The 8480-nt window shown below is 42.2% G+C and overlaps 1 pseudogene; it reads left to right on the top strand.

Annotated features, from left to right (window-relative positions):
• Positions 1-1795: 1795 nt before the first annotated feature.
• Positions 1796-8002, top strand: LOC118985160 (etoposide-induced protein 2.4 homolog; annotated as a pseudogene).
• Positions 8003-8480: the final 478 nt, after the last annotated feature.

The following is an 8480-nucleotide window of genomic DNA, read 5'->3' as shown; positions in this document are numbered from 1 at the left end:
ACACTCCAGACAGCTTGCCTGTGTGGGGAAAACTAGGTCAGATCTGAATGCTACGTCCCTGAAACAAAATGCATATGTATACATATACATATACATATACATATACATATACATATACATATACACATACCCCACAGCCTAACAGAACTCAGTGGACTCTAATTTGAGCATTTGAGCATATTTGTGTGTGTGACTAACGCTGGTCTCCCCTACCAGACTGACAGATTCTTGAGAGCAGTAACCAAGTCTCATTCTACCTCTGGTCTCCACAAGCTTACACATATATAAGCTTGTACTGTATAGAACAACATTTGGTGCTCTTGAGCTTGGGTTATTCTCACTCTTTTTCATGAAGAGTGGCTAAATATCTACAACATTAGCAATGACTGTGGGTAGGGATTTAAACTCATACGATATTACTAAATTTTAGCAGAACCAGAAGCTGGCAAGCCTTAGTGCGAATTTTTTTTCTTAGTTATAACTGTCGTTCAGTTTTAATTTGGGATACTTACACGCTGTGGCACTTATCTAATTTTCCTCCTCTCCTGTTATGGAAGCCCTTGTAGATTGTTCTATTCAATTAAATAATTCAGTGAACAGTAAACAACTACTATGTACTAGGCATGAAATACAACATTGGGACATAGACTAGGCAGTGTCCCTGCCCTCATGAAGTTTACAGAAGAGAAGAAAGACATTTAAAAATGAAAAACATGAGAGGGATTATTTGAAAGGGGGAAGTTCAGAAGGCTATGGGAGCATATAGCAAAGGAACATAGTCTAGTCCAAAAGGTTAAGAAAGTTACAATTAAGTTTAGACTTAAAGGATAAGTAGAAATTAGTCTAGCACAATGTAGCAGGAGGCGTGCTATAGGCAAGAGGGAATGATGCGTAAGCTGGGAGAAAAAGAAAGCAGGGAACATTCAAGGAGCTGGAAGGACTGGAAGTCTGGTCCAGCTGGTGCATAGTGTTCCAGAAGCTTGGAGAGGCAGGTAAGGGACAGGTCTCACAAACAGGCTAAGGAATGGGAATCTTATAACATGGCCCTCGTTCATAACATATTAATAGAGCTCCTCACTCACTAGTAGATATTAATTAATGTTTGTTCAATTATTTAATACAGAAGTCAGTTGGATTTTCTTCTCTCTATGCGCCTCCTTTGTAAATGGAAAACTCTAAGCATGGCTTCTCAAATAGCTGTAGCCAATGCTGGCTCCAGAATCTTCGCATTAGCAGATATTAGGGATTAGCTTTGAAACTGTGTTTACACTGTAGACCCACTGCTCCTACCAAATAGATTGTGTTTATAGCCATGGCCATGGAGGAGTGCCTGAGCAGATTATGGGGAGGGGCCCCAGATCCGTGTCAAACTATCATTTGACCCTGCGGTTTGGCCACGGCCTCTTCTGCACATTTGGATTATACTCAACCCTTACAATTTTAGTTAAGCAACTTAATCTTTATATAATATATTACAAAAGCCATTTACTTTATGTACAATAATATGATGCTTTGGATGGTAACAGTATATGTTAATGAGGTATCTTTACAGGCAGAATCTTTTGTGGCAATTTTAACAAAGTTAACAAAAATAAGCAGTGGAAAGGAGTTGATGGATGTGTATTAACAAATAAAGACAACCCCAAAAGCCAAGCATCATCTTACTCTAATATAAAATATATATCCCAAGGTTAGATAAACCAATATTTGGAAGGCAGCCTGTTGATTTATAAATTGCATTCTGTCGGAGAAACAAAATCTTTGCAAGAGCAAAGCAAAGGCTCTTTCTTGCAACATGAGTGTGAAGGAGTTCCAGGACTGTCATCAGATCAGGTTTGTGGACTCGGGAGCCACACTACCAGTAAGTCTGAAAGAGTCTCAGAAAGTGAAGGGACGGGAGCTTCTGGGGTTTGATGTCACTCAGAGAAGCAGTTTGGAAAGGGTTGAGGGTGGAGACAGGAAATGCAGTGTACAAATGCCTCTTCCTTTCTTAGACTCTGAAAAGAAAACAGAACAATATAGCCTTTGGGGCAAACGTGTGTAGGATTGAGTCGAGTTTGAGAAGAGCACTGTTTTCAGGGATGCTGACCGCTCCACCCTTCCGTCTTCCTCCAACTTGGGGGGAGACAGCTGCTCAGAGGACAGCCCTGGTGCACCAGTGCCCAGTGAGGACTCGCCAGGTCCCCACCGTCTCTCGATTCCTCATAATTCCCCTGCCCCAGTTTTACCCCCCTTTCTTTCCTCTACTTCTTCTTTCATCTTTTTCTTTAAAAAATGAAAATCCCAGCAGGAGTTGTGACTTCCAGGTCCCTCAGAAGAAGGAAATAAGTACTCAGCCACAAGTATTCAACATTAAACCTTTGGTAAAGAAAAAGCAATTGTCATTGTGGCTTTTCTCTCTTGGAGCCCAGGGGAGAGGAACAATGGGGCTTTCTCTTCCTCTCTCCCAAGGAGTGCCCTCCGCAGCTTACTCTCTGGAGGTCAACAGACCCTTTTCAGCAACAGCTCACATCAAAGGGTGCAAAAGTAAAGGCTTGACTAGGATACAGGAGACATAAACCCTCTTCACAGCAGTGAAGCTGGCCTGGGAGTACTGGGAGCCCAATGGGCCTGGGGCCCTCTGGCCACTCCTGCTGGCCCTGCTGCCCCAGGACTTCCACCCTGCAGAGCCCATACCCACGGCCTAACAAAACTCAGTGGACTCTAATTTGAGCATTTGAGCATATTTGTGTGTGTGACTAACACTGGTCTCCCCTACCAGACTGACAGATTCTTGAGAGTAGTAACCAAGTCTCATTCCACCTCTGGTCTCCACTGAGTCCTGACCAGACAGCAGGTGTTTGGAGAGAGCCCAGGCTCACCTGTGGGCATGAGGGGACGACTCTTCTTTAGCAGTGGTATTCGTTCTCTGTGAGCCTTCTCTCACAGGTCGTGAGTCACATTGCATCACTTGTAAGTTTGTCATCACTGCTCCTTTGGCCACATCCAGGTCCACCAGGAGCAAAGGGAATGACAGGTCAAGGCTGGAGGCACTGTTTTTGTGAATTTTCATTTTACTTAGGGTCACTGGTCTCTATTCACATCTTTACCCAGGCCTTTGCTCAGAGGGATTCATTTCTGTAAGAATTGCATTTCTCTGTAGAAAAATCAAGACGAGTACTGGGATGTCAATTGACAGTAACAATAATGAACATTTTTGAGCATTTAACTCTGCACTAAGGTTAAATGTTTTTCACACAATATCTTAAATAAGACAACCTTAAATAAGGTTGTCTTATACCAACCTTATACCAACCAATGGTATAAGAAGATACCATTATTCTTCTGTTGCCCAAGGTCACACAATTGGCAAGAAGTATAACCCGACTTTAAATTCATGCCCTATGATGAAGAAAAGCATTTCTGTCTGAAAGTGCTCTTTTTCATACACAGCAAAAAAAAAAATTTAGCCTCAGAAAACAAGTTAATTTATAAAACACCTTTTTTTGTTTCGATGCACCCTTTCAAAGAGCTATTTCCATCCTCTCCTCTACCTGTCTTGCTTTCTTTTCCTGTCTGGGGTTATGTTCACACAATAACACACAACTGGACCAAAACAAAAATGTCTTAACACCCAGACCTGGGACATCTTATATACTCCCAGCTGCTAGCTAATTAAATGAATCTGATTTTTTTATTTGATTTTAAACTTTTCATCCAAGATTATGGTCCCCCTGTGGGGCTTTCTTGTGTGATCTGTCTCCCTTTAACAACCTTGGAAAATATTTTAAATTGAAGTAGATAAGGTGTAGCTATCTTTCCAAGGCTATAGATAAAGGTTTTTTCCCCTCTTTTTAAAAGAAAACCAGAATCTGTATACCCATTACCATTTTCATGAAGTGCTATATTTATTTACCAATCAGCACTGTGGAACTGGTTGATTTAATGATCTCTCATATGATTTATGCATAGCTTTTATTAATTGAGCCTGTAGAGATGAAGGGTGGATATAAATTCATGTGGAAAATACATTACTTGTCATTCCTTTAAGGAAATACTGTTCTTTAAAACCATCTTTGTCATTTTTCTTCCTTTAAGTGTTTTTTTAATTTTCGGTTGAGGGTTATATAAATAATCTAATCATGGAGATTGGTTGCTAGTTTAGACTATTCACACTTGTTAATGTGGCTAATGAGAACTTTTACTGATCTGTAAGTTGATTCTTAATAGTTATAGTGTTTCGAAGGAAGAAGTCAGTAAGTTTCAGTTAAAAGGCAACTTAGCACTTCCAGCATCGTCATCGGCCAAACAATCTGCTGACGAGTTATTTTAGGCCGTCTGCCTTTGATTCTGACCCTTAACAGGAAAAGTGAAATAAGCCAGTAGACGCTAGGTGGTTACCCTCTCAATCTGGGATGCTTTCAACAAGTCAGCATAACTGAGAACATTTCTAGCCTTCTCCGCTCCTGAGTCCCAGGCCCATGCTGCTGACTGGTACTCCTCTAATACAGTACTTCTCAACCTTGGCTGCACACTGGGCTCACCAGGGGAGCTTTAAAAATAGCTGCCTGCCTGGGTCCTACCTCCAGAGATTCTGATAAAATTGCTTTGGGGTGTGGCCTGGCCATCAAGATTATTTCAGTGTTCCCCAGATGACTCTAATGTGCAGCCATGGTTGAAGATTTCAGCGCTACGGACATGCACGGAGAGCGAAGCTGATAAATAAGCCTTACACATAAATTCCAGCATGTGCCCAGGTTGCAGATGTTTCTACTAGACTGAGTAATGCATCCCATGGGAATAATGTCTCACTTCCAGTGATTCTTTGTGTCCTGAGCCAAGAAGAGTCTCAGGAGTCATCACTTGAGCGTGTCTGTCTTTATGGAGAATCAGAAAAGTACCTGTTCTTTTATACACAGCTCACATCTGAAAGCTCAGGACAGGAAGAAGCAGCATGGTGGAACAGTCTGCTCACCTTTATCACTGGCCTGCACTTGAGAGCCTCGAGCTCTTGCAGAGCCAGTCTCTCTTGCACACCTGTGTACTTTTTACAGGCGTGGACACAGGATCACATTGGGCACAGGCATGCTCTAAGGCCTGCCCCCTCGTGACATTTGTGAGGTGACCAGCCAGCAGTCGAGGTCCCATATGTGGGGAATGGAACACACCCAGGTGATCAGAAAATGTATGGCTGTCACCTGATTAGCAACAGGCTCTGAACAAGCAACTGAATAAGGAAATTACAAGTAGAGTTGAAGCTCTGAGAGTGGGAAATCACTTCAAGAAATCACACGGTGTTTGTTCAGGGAGAGAAGCTTTTGCTATCCTCACCTGGGGAAGTAGCACCCTACCAGAGTGAATTCACCAGGCGGCGGAGTAAAAAGCAGAAAGTAGAATGCGAGACTTCTGGTACATAGTCTATTATAACTCAATAGTAGATCTCTATGCTGCTTTCTGTTCGGTCTTCGTAGCTCTTTGTTTTGATTGCCTTTACGTTGTGACCTAAGATCACAGGTCCAGTGGATTCTCAGTTCTTCCACACTGGATTCAACAGAGATATGAAGCTAAGAGCAGCAATTTTCACTGCAGACTGGGCCCTACCAAAGTGATTTATGTGTTTTTACTTGGAGACTATATTTTAATGCCGAGATTTTTCTGATTATCTTTTTGTGTGCACCCGCTCACCACATGGGCTCTTAATTTAGAAAATATTCAGCAATTACATGTGGAATTGATACTTTACATAAAAGCAAAAATGGTGCCTGTAATGTATGTTACTGAAAAATTCAATGTCTTTTATTTTTCTGGCAACAGAGGTACGTGACTTGAAGAAATTGCTCATTATTTTTCATTCTCTGTGAGATGAAAAGTTCTTAATTTAAAGAGCAGCGCTGCCCCTGAAGAAAGGGCACATGGTGGAAGTGTCGGTTTCAGGGGTCCTGGAGCCTCCGCCAGCACCAGGGATTCTGCTGGTGCGCTCATGACACTTAATTACTGATGGCTCTGAATCCAATCTAAGTTTGGTTTAAACTCAATTGAAAGTTATGTGAAATTAATTTTGAGGTCAAGATGAGATATTTTGCAGCTTCATGGAGAGTAATTCTTCCAGGAACTGCTACTCTGCTTTGACAGTTGATTATCCGAATATTTAACTTTGTGTGTAAGTAAACACAACCGAAAGCTTTAGCACTCAATTTGGATTTTTTTAATGGGTGGGTAGGCTGGTTTTCTGTCTTACCCAGTTAGCCCAATGTCCACAAAGTTCAGATTTTGGTATATTTGCTGAAGGGGTACTTTGCAATGCAGAAAAGTCATGCCCACCATTAGATAGCTTTTCACACCTGTCTTTCCAATGGGGCACATGGGTTTTTAAATTGGTTTTGTCGAATGTATACTAACGAAGCGGAAAAAAGAAAACAACTAATTCCTAAACATGAAACCATAGAGGATTTATTTCTGTATTTGCTTGGTTAAAAAATATGCTTCAAACTCATGGCTGTCTGTTGATTTTTTTAATCCAACTGTTATCCAAATTATAGTGAACCCAGAGACAAAAGTGGTAAATGTATAACACAGTATATGCACATAAACATACATATATATATATATGTGTGTGTGTGTATTATATGTATTTCTTTATAGATATAAACATATATTTATTTATATTTTAAAAAGAAGCTCTGCCCCTGTCCACTTCCCACCACCCCTTGTGGCCTGGGAGCCCAGTGCAGGCACAGTGGCCTCAGCCCTGGAAGTGTCCCAGTGGCAGCCAGCAGGCCCGGTCCAGCACAGAGGATCCAGATGGCCTGAGGTGGGTGAGGGGCTGGGCAGTAGCCGGGCCTCAGAGCTGCCAGGTTCTTCATGATGAAAGATGTTGGGATGCTCCTCTCTCCTTCATGAACTAAGTTGGCCAAAATGTTCATTTAGTTTTTTCTGTACAGTGGTTCTAATAGTGCTTAGTTGTCTTTAACTTCATTCGAAACAATTTTGTTAGATTGTATTGTGATAGCTGTCGTATCAGCGTGAATTTAAAAGAAATTTATCAAAATTGGTGAATTTTTGTGTAGCCACTTTAACATGGAAGATGGAAGAAGATATGCAACATATTTGGCATATTATGCTTTATTATTTCAAGGATGGTAGAAACACAACTGAAATGCAAAAAGAAAAAAAGATTTATGGAGAAGGTGATGTGACTGATCAAATACTTCCAAAGTGGTTTGTGAAGTTTCGTGCTGGAGATTTCTCACGGGACGATGCTCCCCAGTCAGGTAGACTACTTGAAGACAGTGGTGATCAAATCGTGACATTAACTGAGAACAATCGAAGTTATACCATGCAGGAGTTAGCTGACATACTCAAAATATCCAAATCAGTAAGGCTATTGGTAAAAAGGTAAAATGTGTCTTTTATTTTACGGAAAAGAAACATACGGACCTTTTGGTCAACCCAACAGCAGAGCAGAAGCCTCACCCATTCCCTAGTGTAATCAAAAGCATTGCTGACATGCTCTTCAACCTTCCGCTTCAAGCTCTTTTCCTCATCCAGGGGATGTTTGTGAGTCTCTTTCCCAGCCACCTTGTTGGTCAGCTAGTTAGTCCATTTCATATGTCCCTTCTGTACTCACTCTACCTCTATGAATATTGTTAGTTCAGTAAAGGAATTGAAATGCACCAGAGATTGTCAAGCATAGAGAGGAATTGGCCTTACTACTTCAGAAATGGTTTGCCCTTGGCTTTGCTCAGGGCAATGCAGTCCTCATACTTTATCAGGGGCTGCCTGTTCTCTACCCTCATTCCTTCATTTATTATCGTGCCAGTGAAGCAAAGACCCTTGGCAAAGCTTACCTTTTCTAGTTGGGCCTCATTTAGAAGTGGTTTTCTTCTTGGTGGTTTTCTTAAGCAACAGACTCTTCCACAGGACAGTCTACCTACAGTCTGACCTGAGTAGCTCAGTCTCTGCAGAGAAGTTCCCTTCCCCACACTCATCTCCTGCCAAACTAAAGGCTGCTCTAGGCCACTGAGTCACCTGCCGTGGGGCTGGGGGTGGGGGTGGGGGGGTGAAAGGAGGCTGGGAGGCTCTTTCCTTCTTCACCTGCCTCACTAGGGAAGACAGGGCCCACTCTGCCAAAGACCCCCTACATATTTCCTTCTGAGGAATTGGAGGTTTTGTCTCTGGTGCATATAAGGCACTACCTTCCTGACACCAACATGTGGATTTTTGAGACCTGTGAGTCTGAAGGGACCACAGGTCCTTGAAGAAAATAGCCTTAGCTGGTGGGAGGAGGAGAGTATTCGGTTCGTTCTTGGTCTGCTTTGCGCCTGGCTCCTTCCTTACAGGTGGAGTAAGAGTAAAATATGTTAATGTGGGGTTGGGGCCACAATGAAAAATGTCATGAGATGTAAACCCAAAACGTGGAAGCCATTCAAACGTGGCTTCTCCCAATTGGAATCTCGAGGGCACCACAGGGAAAACCACTTGGCCAAACTGCTCCCTTCACG

Source organism: Sturnira hondurensis, unplaced genomic scaffold (assembly GCF_014824575.4).
Source record: "Sturnira hondurensis isolate 20B ecotype Veracruz unplaced genomic scaffold, ASM1482457v3 Scaffold0004136, whole genome shotgun sequence".
Taxonomy (NCBI): domain Eukaryota; kingdom Metazoa; phylum Chordata; class Mammalia; order Chiroptera; family Phyllostomidae; genus Sturnira; species Sturnira hondurensis.
The sequence above is the reverse complement of the archived record's forward strand: the minus strand, read 5'-3'. Positions and strand labels throughout refer to the sequence as shown.